The following is a 13,701-nucleotide window of genomic DNA, read 5'->3' as shown; positions in this document are numbered from 1 at the left end:
GGGGAGAGGTGCTCATACTAGAGTATGTAAGTGAAAGGTTATGGTTGGTAGTCCGCATACGGAGTATGGTAAATCAGGGCCGCTTAACCCCGACGGATTATTACAAATGTTGTGGCACAAGTGTACGACCTCTGCAGAGTGTAGAACTATTCGAATAGCCATGTCCACGGTTATGGACGGTTGGAAAGGCCATACTGTTCCGTCATCAGACCATTTTCAAAAATGTGACATATGACTTGGGACGTGAATTTGAAAGGTGAATGGTGACTTTGAATTGAATCACAACAGAGTTATGGGAATGACACTAATGCTCCCCCTTGAGTTAGTTTAGCAAATGAAGAGTCTTTACTAAATGTTTATGAAATAAACTTGGCTTTATGCAAATAAACCTAGAGCTTAGTATCCCCTTACTAAAATTGATAGTGCTTACACTAGTATTAGTTTGCGAGTACTTTAAAGTACTCATGGCTTTGTCCCTGGCTATTCAAATGGCCAGACTTTGAAGGAGAACAACAGTATGAGGAAGATGGACAGCAGGACGTCTACGACAACTAGGACTACTCCTGACGTCAAGCGTTGGCCTGTGGATTAGATAGCCACTACTACTTCGCTTCCGCTATTTGTGATGTTCGTTGATAAATAGATCAACTACTATTGTAATTTTGGATCATGTGATCTACCTTTGTAAGACGATTATGTGTTGTAATAAATGATGACTCTATGATATTCAACTATTATGTCTCGCAACAACAATATTCCTGGGATTGCGATGTATGGCATAATAGGCATCCGGACTTAAAAATCCGGGTGTTGACAAGTTGATATCGAGCCATTGTTTGACCTTAGGAGACCCTAGTTAGAATGGACGTCCTAAAAACTTAGTTTCAAAACAAAGAAAGTGAATATTTCGAAAACTTATTCTCACCCTTATCTTAAGATCTTTTCAAAAGAATAAATCCATGCTCTACTTTTCTTTATAATTGTACATAAAATTTTGCACACTTGATCACTTCATTAACTTACTCATCCTCATTGCTCACAGATGGAGTACCAATGGGAGTTCTATCAGCTTGGTCGCGGAGGAGACCTAACGTTCGAAAAAGATTTGAAGCAACTAGTGGAATATCTAGGACACCCGTATCCCGAGTTCTTCGGAATACCCCACAAAACTCAGTTAGGAGAACCACCTCGGTGGGACGTTTCCACTGATCTAAGAAGAAGGCATGATGCCCCGGTATGGGAAACCATATGGTTTTCTGTAACGGGAAACACTTGGAAGGAAGGACTAGTCAGAGCTATGCAAGAAGCAATTTTCCGTCTGTGTGGACAAAATGAGGACAAGATCAAGAACACTCGCTTCATCTACTACCCAAGACATGACCCCATGGGAAGACCGAGGACCATGCCCCCGCACCCGGAGATAAACCCCTATGTAGCACACCAGGACTTCAGGATGTACAAAACCCGCAGGGATTTGGACAACGCCCTCGCCTCTCGCCAAACACATTACCCGTGAAGACGAAGAATTCCACCCTAAAGAGTAGTATCATTTAAGGCACTTTCGTATGTGTGAGTTGTATCAGGATCCCCTTGTATCGTAGAGCGAATGAATGGTTCTTCAAACCAACGGTGTGTTAGCCTTGTAATATGTGATGTTTGGTATGAATGAAAAAGTGTTGTTGGTTTTTACCCCCGCAACACTACTCAAGTTTTCAATTTATGAACTTCTTAAATTTTAACAAAACAAACCCTAGAAATTTCCCTCTTATCTTATCAGCTACCTCAATGTTCAGATGGCCCCACCAACCCGCAACGCCACCCAAGATACCATGATGCAACTGCTGCAGACGATGATGGCAGACCGAGAAGTCGAGAGAGCTGAACGCCAAGCAAACCTTGTCGCACTGCAACAGATAGCTCAGAACAATCAAGGCCATGGAAACCACGATCACCCTGGATCGAAGCTGAAGAACTTTCAGCACACCAACCCTCCGGTATTCAACAAAACTGAAGAGCCCCTCGATGCTGATGACTGGCTCCAGACCATGGAGAATAACCTTGAAGTTGCGGGAGTTGAAGCCGCAGAAAAAGTACTGTTTGCCACCCACTACTCGTCGGGACCTGCCGGAGCCCGGTGGACAAGTGCCCGTGCAATGAATGCGGGACAGATGATGACCTGGGAGGACTTCAAGCTAAAATTCAGCAAATACCATGTGCCCCAAGGACTGATCAAGAAAATGAGAGACGAGTTCCGCGAACTCAAGCAAGGAAGGATGTCCGTGGTGGAATACCGCGACAGGTTTCTTACTCTGTCAAGGTACGCCCCGGATGAAACCGACACTAATGAGAAGAGGAAGGAGAGATTTCTGAACGGACTGCATGACGAGATGCAAACTGTGTTAGTGAACATCCCGTTCGCTGACTTGGAAGCCCTCGTGGACTCAGCCATACAGATGGAAGGAAAGCTGCACCAGGCCAATGAGAACCGCAAGCGCAGAATGATGAACCAGAATGGCCCCCACAATGCCCAGAAACACCGCAACAACCACTCTGGAGGATTCACCCCAAGATACAGCAAGCCCCCTGCTCAGAGTTATCGCCCCAACAACAACAACAACAACGGAGGACCCCCGAAGCCCGGAGGTAACAACAACAACAGCCACCACAACAACAACAACCCCAACAGCAACAGCAACAATGGCAACAACAGCAACCCCAATACTGCCCCAATAACTGGAAGCAACACTGCTCCCGTCAACCCCAAGGACAAGTCCACGATCAACTGCTATGAATGTGGAGTTGTGGGCCACTACTCCAATGAGTGCCCCAAGAAGCTTGCCAAGATTGCCGCCAACACCGCAGCACCTGCCCGACGAACGGCGTCGCTTCGCCGGTAGAAGGAACCGTAACAACAACAACGGCCGCCTCTACCACATGATCGCCATCGAAGCTCGGGAAGCACCCCGGACCATGCCAAGTATGTCTTCCCGTTAATAAAATGTTCAATCTCTCTTAGGAACCTAACTTTTCTTAAAATCTCGGGACGAGATTTGTTTAAGGGGGAAGGGTTTGTAACATCCCAAAAATTCAAAACAAAATAAATGAATTTCACTAGTTCCAAATTTTGGAACCAACAAAAACTTTTATTAAATTAAGTGTGATACATAGTGATCTTGCTTAATTCTTGTGTTATTGCCATGATTGCTTGTTATTAGTATTTGAAATAATCTTAAACCCTAAACCTCACTCCTCTTTTCACCATCCTAGTTAAAATAAAATAAAAGGAAATTAAATAAGAAAAAGGTATATGTGCCTATGGCTATAATTATAAATCTTTACCCTAGACCTGTCCACTTTGTTTAGAGGTTTGGAAAACCTTCACACACCTTACCTAGTACTTATCAAACCTAATTCAAGTGGTTTTCAAAGAAAATAAAAAGAAACTAAAAATGCCATAGAGGCATATGTGAGTAAAATAGCAAATTTGTGAATTTGAGATCCTTGACCCTAAGACTTGTGGTGAATGGTGGGATCACTCATATATACCATTTTAACACTCAACCACACCATTTGGGTCAAGCCAAGTCAAATTCAAACTCAAATGCAACATATGCATAGAGGCATATGTGACACATAGCCATTTCACCAAATTTTGCCCTATGACTTTAAACCTTGACCAAATGATGTGAAACCTTTTCTAAACCTAATCTAATGCTAAATTGACCCTAACCAATGTCCAAGTAAAGCAAGATCAACAATTTACAAGTTTAGTAAAATTTGACACCTCACCTCTTATGTATTAAGGCCAAATTTGCAAATCTTTGAACAAGACCATTTGAATTGGTTTCAATGATTTTAAAATGTTTCTAAACTAATAAGAATCACATTAGAGTCAACAAAAGTCAAATCAAATGGAGAGAAATCACATAGTGAGAAAATCCCCAAAATTCACTCACATACACTTAGCCAAATTTGCAAATCTCCAACCAAGGCCACCATTGCTTGATCTCTTGCTTGTAGAATACTTATATATGATAAACAAACACAAATGAATCAAAGAAACAAGAATCAAATCAAAGAAAATCTCAAATTCAATTCACATATGATAATGGTCATATGTCACATTTATAATTTCTTCCTCACTTTACACCCACCTATCTTTTGTTTCTGCAACCAAACTTGGTCAACTATTGCCATGTCATCCAAGACCATGTCAAGGTGAACAACTTTCATGTTGACCACACCTGCTAATGTTGACCAGGTTGACCGATAGAGATTTGCCAAGTGGAGACTTTGAATTAATGTGAAGATCAACCCCATTTTGAAATCTCACAAACCTTAACCAAATCCACCACCACCACCACCATTCTTTCACTTTATTTATATAATTGAGTTGCACCAAAAAGAATTTCGAAATTTGAAAAGAATTTTCATGCGGCCATTATGTCGAATACCTTGCAGGCATCATTTGGCAAATGAGAGACATGCTATTATCCTCTGGATTTTGGGCTAAACCCCTTTCCATATGTGATGATCATCTTCTCCTGCAACCCCTGCACCACACCACGTCCTTGCCATGGTCGATTAAAGTGGAGAAAAGGTGAGAAAAGTTCACACCGTGTACCATGCCGGCCACACATACCACTCATCTCTCTGGCTCTCCCCTCCCTCTTTCACCATGTCATCGAGCATCTATGTACTCCCCTAAGCACGCCTGTACCAGCCCTAAGCCAGGAGACACACGCTACGGTCCAGAACGCGCACGCCCAGACGCGCCCCAGCCATGCCAGAGCGCGCCCAGACATGTCACTGGACGCGCCAGTGCACGCCATCGCCTGGTCGCTCTCGCCCTTCCCTCGCCTTCTCCCTTTGCACACGCACGCGCCTACACTCCTGCGTCCTCCTAGACATCCTCATCAGCACGCGGGAGCACTGGCAACGTCGCCATGATCGCACCTCTGCCGCGCCGGTACCGCAAGGACGGCAATGATACCGCACGCCCTTGTCTTCCCCTGGCTGCGCCATCACGCGCGTTAGGTCCGCCTAGTCATCGCCTACCTCGCGCGCCCCCTAGCTTGCCCCTTCGATCGCTGGAGACGCCGCGCCATGACTGCCCCTTCACAGCACCCGCCGGCCTCCTCACCCTCCTATAAATAGCGCTCCCCCGCCCCTTCTTCCTTCACACAATCTGCTCCCCTCCTCCTCCTTGACCTCCTCGAGCACCTCCCTCGTCCCAATTCCACCGGAGCTGCTCCAATTTGAAGCCGACGGTCGCCGGAGCCCGCAGATCACCGTCGCCAATTCACGCCTCCCCAAGCGACGCCGCGACCACCATTCAATTCCTCGTCGTCGACAACATCGTCTAGCACCTGCGCTGCCTCTCGCCGGAGCTTCCTCACGCCGTCGACCCCCTACCGCTGCCGCTCCAGCACTCCCCTCTCGACAACGGTGACGACGAAGCTCCACCGTAGATCCTCGATCTAATCCAACGGGCCAGGTTAGCACATACCGTTTCGGTGAAATAACCCACTGACGCGTGGGACCCCCTGTCAGCAGGCCCGCGCCGTTACTGGGCCTGTTTTCCCCATTCAAACCGTTTTGGCCCGTTTATTTTCCCGTGCGGCCCAGGTCATTCAAATTCGATTTAATCTATTTAGCAAAATCCAATACTGCTGCCCACTTCAAATTTGAATAATTTGAAATCTACTACACCAAATGTAACCAATTTTATATATTTGGAAAGCTCATGAAATTATATAAATAATGACACTGGCCTCATGTCCAAATTCATAATTAAATTCAAATGATAAAAATAACAAGGCAGGGCCTTTTCTAACTTCAAATAAATACTAAAAATTATCTATAAATAATTTTTAGTTGATTCCAACTCTAATAATTCACATTTAACAAACTCTAATTTATTATGTAAAAATATGATATATGTTCTGTTCATGATCATGGGCTAGATTCAAAAATTGGCTATGTAGTCAATACTAGCTCATTTAAACTATATCCAAATTTTAGAATTTAAATCTATGAGGTGTAGCACCTCATTTAAATCATTCTCACAAGTGATATGAAGTAATGTGTTGACCTTTAAATGCTTAGGCTCATACTTGCCCACTTGTAGATTTTTAAATCTAAATAGTATTTACATTTGCCATGGTTATTTAAATCACATGAGATGATGAATCTCATTTAAATCCCTTCTCTCAAATACTAAGTGTGAAGTGTTGACCTTGGTCAACATGGGATCATCCCTGGTTATTTGAGAATATTGCATCACCTCAATAATAGTTTTTACTAAATTAGTTACAACTATGTGTTAAATCATATGAGAGGTATTCCTCTCATTTAAATCTTGTTCTCAAGTAATTCAACATGAGGTAGTGACCATGGTCTCATAATCTCATATTGAATTATTTGGTGGCATTAAATCACTACCATGTTAGTATTAAATTGCATGAGGTATGGAACCTCATTTAAATCATTTTTCTCAAATGATAAGTATGAAGAGGTTGACTTTGGTCAACCTAGGTCATATATTATTCATAAGAGAAATTAAATCTTAAGAAGAATTCAATGAGAGGAAATTATTTCTCCAAACCAAAGATAAACCCTACTTCCAATTTTCAATGAGAGGAAATTATTTTCCTAATGTTAAATAAAGAAACCCTAGCATAATTTGAGAATAAATGTTAAGTAGTGATGCTAGATCCTTTGTGTGAGCCAATAAGGCTAATTAAGACTACTTAAGTGTTGTTTGGTGATTGTATCCTCGTATTCGTTTATAGACGCTAGTACCGGAGACTATCAAGAGGAAGAGGTCTTCTACCAAGAGGAAGAGCAAGAGAACTTTGATCACATCACCAACCAAGGCAAGCTATTACCAATGCAAGCTAACACTCTTGCAAGGTTCCCTTGTGCAAAGCTCTACAAGAGCAAGGCACCATTATTTTTATTTTATGCTTAATGCTCCTATCCCAAGTTTTTACTTTACAAGCTTTACTAAATTTTGTTTATCAAAGTATATTTTTGATTCCCGACTCACTTAGTCTAGTTATGGAGTAGTGCAAGAGTATCAAACTTAGCCTAGAGCAATCCAAGATACTTAGCATCCCTCATAAGTAGTTGCTAGTGCTAAACTAAAATGGACTACTAGAGATGGGAACTTGTGAAAACCAATGACTTTGAAAACCTTGGAATGATGAGTCATTCTATGGAAAGATTTTGAAGGTGAATATGACTGGTGAATGACTTGGTGAATTTTACGAAAACTGATGGTTGGGTTCGGATGCGATACCATTCCAATTTGAAAGTACCCCCACAATACCCAATATGGGTAAGGGCTTAACTAGAAATTTATGTGCTTTAGTATGGGTTCCCTCTAAACAAGCGTCATCGGGGTTAGGCTGGAGGCTGCCTCTACAACAAAAGAACTGATGAGAAATGATGTTAATATGAGGTGAATGTACGGCCCAAGCCCTGTGCAGTTCCCGGGTTGACTGCGGTTTTCACTCGGGAGGCCAAGCTCATGGGGAGAGGTGCTCATACTAGAGTATGTAAGTGAAAGGTTATGGTTGGTAGTCCGCATACGGAGTATGGTAAATCAGGGCCGATTAACCCCGACGGATTATTGCAAATGTTGTGGCACAAGTGTACGACCTCTGCAGAGTGTAGAACTATTCGAATAGCCGTGTCCACGGTTATGGACGGTTGGAAAGGCCATACTGTTCCGTCATCAGACCATTTTCAAAAATGTGACATATGACTTGGGACGTGAATTTGAAAGGTGAATGGTGACTTTGAATTGAATCACAACAGAGTTGTGGGAATGACACTAATGCTCCCCCTTGAGTTAGTTTAGCAAATGAAGAGTCTTTACTAAATGTTTATGAAATAAACTTGGCTTTATGCAAATAAACCTAGAGCTTAGTATCCCCTTACTAAAATTGATAGTGCTTACACTAGTATTAGTTTGCGAGTACTTTAAAGTACTCATGGCTTTGTCCCTGGCTATTCAAATGGCCGGACTTTGAAGGAGAACAACGAGTACGAGGAAGATGGACAGCGGGACGTCTACGACAACTAGGACTACTCCCGACGTCAAGCGTTGGCCTCGTGGATTAGATAGCCACTACTACTTCGCTTCCGCTATTTGTGATGTTCGTTGATCAATAGATCAACTACTATTGTAATTTTGGATCATGTGATCTACCTTTGTAAGACGATTATGTGTTGTAATAAATGATGACTCTATGATATTCAACTATTATGTCTCGCAACAACAATATTCCTGGGATTGCGATGTATGGCATAATAGGCATCTGGACTTAAAAATCCGGGTGTTGACACCACCCTTCTCGGTAACTTGTTCTTCAAGTCATTCTTCAAAAGTGGGCATACCAAGCTTCCCATCCAATGCCGGTGATAAGCAGATATCATCCATCGTGTTGTCTTCAACAAGATAGTCCACATGCGCTCACGACACTTAGGCACATTATTCCAGAAAGAACTGCCTTGATCTACTAGTTAGGGTTAGGGTTAGGGTTAGGGCCATTATCCCATGAGCCAACCTTCTCTGTAACTTGTTCTTCAAGACAATCTTCAAAAGTGGGCATACCAAGTTTCCCATCCAATGCTGGTGATAAGCAGATATCATCCATCGCGTTGTCTTCAACAAGGTAGTCCACATGCACTGACGACACTTAGACACATTATTCCAAGAAGAACTGCCTTGATCTACTCGTTAGGGTTATGGTTAGGGTTACGACCATTATCACATGAGCCACCCTTCTCGGTAACTTGTTCTTCAAGATAATCTTGAAAAGTGGGCATATCAAGTTTCCCATCCAATGCCGGTGATAAGCAAATATCATCCATCGTGTTGTCTTCAACAAGTTAGTACACATGCGCTGACGGCACCACTTAGGCACATTATTCCAAGAAGAACCTCCTTGATCTACTGGTTAGGTTTAGGGTTTAGGGTTAGGGTTAGGACCATTATCACATGAGCCACCCTTCTCGGTAACTTGTTCTTAATCTTCAAAAGTGGGCATACCAAGGTTCCCATCCAATGCCGGCAATAAGCAGATATCATCCATCGTGTTGTCTTCAACAAGGTAGTTTACCTGCGGTGACGACACCACTTAGGCACATTATTCCAAGAAGAACTGCCTTGGTCTACTGGTTAGGGTTAGGGTTAGATTTAGGGTTTAGGGTTAGGGCCATTATCCCATGAGCCACCCTTCTCGGTAACTTGTTCTTCAAGAAAACCTTCAAAAGTGAGCGTACCAAGGTTCCTATCCAATGCCGGTGATAAGCAGATATCATCCATCGCGTTCTCTTCAACAAGGTAGTCCACATGCGCTGATGGCACTTAGGCACATTATTCCAAGAATAATTGCCTTGATCTACTGGTTAGGGTTAGGGTTTGGGCCATTATCACATGAGCACCCTTATCGGTAACTTGTTCTTCAAGACAATCTTCAAAAGTGGGCGTACCAAGATTCCCATCCAATTCTAGTGATAAGCAGATATCATCCAATGTCTGCGAAAACCGTTACGCTGGTACATGCAAGGTTAGCCAAACCTTACATCACACTTGTACACATATGTTAGGGACAGATGCAGGTTTCCAGCGATTCCAATGCTCTGGTGGTCTGTATCTTGGACAACCCTAGAGCGGAGACCCTGCATATTTACCCCTATAGATTTCTCCCTGCGAGGGTTTACCAATGGACTTTTTTATTTTTATTTTTGGTTTTTTAGGACATATGTACATGGAAACCATAGGTTGGGCATACTTTACCATAAAATAGGCTCCACATACAGATCCTGGATTTTACCAAGTGCTAGCCCATGTCTATGAAAATCACCACGCCGGGTACATACAAGTTTATCCAAACCTTACATCACACTTGTACACATATGTTAGGGACACATGCAAGTTTTTCAGCGATTCCGACAGTCCAGTAGTATGTATCTTGAGAAACCCTAGAGCGGGGATCCCGCAGATTTACCTCTATAGCTTTCTTCATGCAAGGGTTTACCAATGAATTTTTTTATTTATTTTGGTTTGTTTAGAACATATGTACATGGAAACCATAGGTTGGACATACTTACCATAAAATAGGCTCCGTTTGACACGTAGCAGGAGTTTCCACATACAGATCCTGCATTTGACCAAATGCTAGCCCATGTCTACGAAAAGCGTCACGTCGGGTACACACTTGTACCCATATGTTAGGGACATATGCAAGTTTTCTAGTGATTCTGGAGGTCTGTAAACCATAAAGTGGGACCCCACAGATCTATCCCTATAGCTTTCTCCGTATGACGATTTACCAATAGACTTTTTTCCTTTGTTTTGCTTTGTTTAGGACATATGTACGTGAAAAGCAGATGTTGGGCCTACTGGCTCCGGTTGACCCGTCTGCAAAGAGCGGCACGCATGGGACCTACATATGTCATCGACCAATTCTTAAAAAATAGAACCATTTTTATATAATTTAGACTAATAAATAAATAATACAAACATAATATAGAGTAAAATTTGACAGAAAAAAAAGGAAAAAAGGTGTATGCCGAGGGTGGCCGTCGGCATAGGTGGGGGGGCTATGCCGAGGGCAACCATCGGCGTCTAGGGTGACGCCGTGGCCACACCAAACGGCCTGGATGCGAGCCATGCCCTACGCCGACGGCCAGGTGGAAACCGAGGGCAGCCGTCAAAGTAGTCATCTCTACGCCGACGGCCGTCATTGTGGGCTGCCCTGGCCAGGCCGTACGCCAACGGTCCCGACATTTTGGCCGTGGGCATCTTGTCCCATTCCTGTAGTGTATCATGTTCTTTCTTGTGGCAATCGCAAAATGGTCTGGGAACTGCCGCAGCAAAGCCCCCGAAATCCAGAACTGACACATATCCGAAGAAGTCCATATCCGATTGCTCGCACGGCTGCCGAGCGTAAAGATTGCATGTTTTAACAGAAAACCAATGCACTGCCAGTAGCACGGTGTAGATCTGTATGACAACACAAATGACTGCATGCGGTCCATCTTTATTCAGTACACACATAGTACCATTATACATACGAACGGGTGCCTATTAGCCTTCCACGAACATGCAGATATCCAGGCATCAAGCAATTTTATTGGAGCTAGGCAGACACAGAGCACCACGACATGCACAACGGTGTCTACATCATTTGATCGGAGAGGACCTCGGCTGCTTTGCTGCACGGCCCGCTCTGGCACCCGACGCCACAGTAGTCACGGCCTCGGCCGCAGTACCCGTACTTGCTGCAGCAGAGGCCGCCACCACACTTCTTTCTTCCTCCGCACTGCGCGTTGGCGGGGAGGGCATTTTCATCATAGTTGGCTGTTCTATAGCACGGCCCGTTCTGGCACCCGGCGCCACAGTAGTCGCCGCCGAGGCCGCAAAACCCATACCTGCTGCAGCACAAGCCACCGCCACACCTCCTTCTGCCTCCGCACTGCGCGTTGCTGGGCACATCATTCTCATCGACGTTGACTATTCTATAGCACGGGCCGTTCTGGCACCCGGCGCCACAGTAGTCGCCGCCGAGGCCGCAGTACCCGAACCTGCTGCAACGCAGGCCACCGCCGCACTTCCTTCTGCCTCCACATTGCGCGTTGCCGGGCACAGCATTTTCATTGCTACTGAAGCCGAGGGCGGTCACTGCAGCAATGGCAAGGACCAACATGCATAGTGCGAGGGCCTTCATGTTCATGGCCATGTCGGCTGCTCTCGCAGTAGATAAAACTAACTTGGAAGCTCTTCTTATTTGCCTTAGTGTGGTGGATGATGAAGCTTCCGATGATGGAACACAGAGCTTATGAGGTACCATTATATAGGCGTACGTGCGGCGGGTCAGTGGTGGCTTCTCGAGTGAACATGCCGTGGCCAAATAGTGTTTGTTCCTATACAAATATTGTTATCGGATTTTAATCGCGCGCACATGGACGCTCCACTCTTGGACAAATATGGTTTGATCAAAAGTGGCTTTTGTTTGTGTTGGGCTGTAGCAATAAAGTAGCTTTAATTTTCTACTTTTCTCGAGTTTGTTAGTTGGATTAGTATTCCGTTTGCAAAAGACATGTATCTACACATCATCTAGCACATTTCTTGCACTCGAAATTCTGCCTACAGATTAACATTGTGACTGTGTTGAGTAGGGAAAAAGGAAACCATGGGCATGTAGTGAACCAACCGATGGCCACACACTGCTCACGCTCAAGACGACAACAATGGAACCAAGAGATAGGGTGGCCAAGAAACCAGAAATAGCTAGCCGGGTATGAACTATTAGTATCATGATGCAACTGAACAACTAAGTAAGAGCTAGACAAGTAATTTACGAGAAATAAATTGAATCTAGAACGGTAAATGCAAAAATAAATGGGCATGATATTTAGTGAACCGACCGGGTGGCGACACTATTCAAGCTTACGGTGACTATATTGAACAAAGAGATAGGCTGAAAGATGAAACCAGAAATAGCCACTCGGGCATGAACTAAGTTCTAGACAAGTAATTTGAGAGGAAGAAATTGTACGTTAGATGGTGAAGGTAAAAAACAAAGGTGCAAATAAGGGCAGCCAGGGAAGAATATGTAAAGCTTAGTATTTTTTGGTTGACTGAATTCCATTTTTTACCCCCTAGTTTGAAAATTTTATATTAATTACCTCATTTAAGAACATTTTCGTTTTAATTATCCCATTCAGGAAATGTTTTGCCAATTTTTACCATCTTTAAAGAATTAGAGCTTTTTGACAGGTCTGTGTCGTCAGGTCCATGTGGCATGACACGTATGCGGTTTTCTTCCTCCTGGTTCTTTCTCACAATCGGAGCAAATCGTCGCCTGGTTCTACTTGTTTCTGCTGCACCGGACGCACCATCAAGACGGCTGGGACGAACCATTGTTGCTCACTCTCCTCCTTTCATTCTTGCCCAACAATTTTTTGGCATGAGCCTAACCGCCTAGGGTTAGGGGACGGGAGGGGGAGGCAGCCGGCGCATACGTGTCACACCACATGGACCTAACGGTGCTGATCGACCTCTCAAAAAGATTTAATTCTTTAAAAGGGTAAAATTTGGTAAAACTTTTCCTAATTAGGGTAATTAGGATGACATTTTATTAAATTGGGTAATTGGTGTCAAAATTGTCAAACTAGGGGGTAAAACGGAATTGACTCGTGTTTTTGGGATACCCAATCTAGCGGTTCAAATAGTGTACTCTCCAAGATGAATTTATTCTACTAATATGTAGTTTTCTGGCATTAAAATATATTTTCTTGGTGCAAGACTCGAAGGTGTATGTTCTATTGCAAAATCACATGTAACTCTACAGCAGGGCTGCCAGCCGGCCACGCCCAGAGAGGTAAACGGGACAAACTTGCCTATTTTCTTTCCTTGCGGTGAATGCTTTACCAAACGCGGCCACACGTGGAAGGTAGCAGGCTAGGATGAGACCAATTGTTTCTGTTTTGCAAAAGTTTTCCTTTTGATATGGAGGGCTGCGTACCACCGAACCGTGCCCACACATTGTGTATCAGGCTCTTTTTTTTAGGAAAGCCTTAATCTCCACTATTATGCTCTTTGAAGCAACTAGTAAACGTGCACGTGTAACACACGTCTTCAAACAATTGCACATGTATTTTGAATCTCATTTCTATGATAGC

Source organism: Lolium rigidum, chromosome 2 (genome assembly GCF_022539505.1).
Source record: "Lolium rigidum isolate FL_2022 chromosome 2, APGP_CSIRO_Lrig_0.1, whole genome shotgun sequence".
Classification (NCBI taxonomy): Eukaryota; Viridiplantae; Streptophyta; class Magnoliopsida; order Poales; family Poaceae; genus Lolium; species Lolium rigidum.
Note: the sequence above shows the minus strand (reverse complement) of the source record.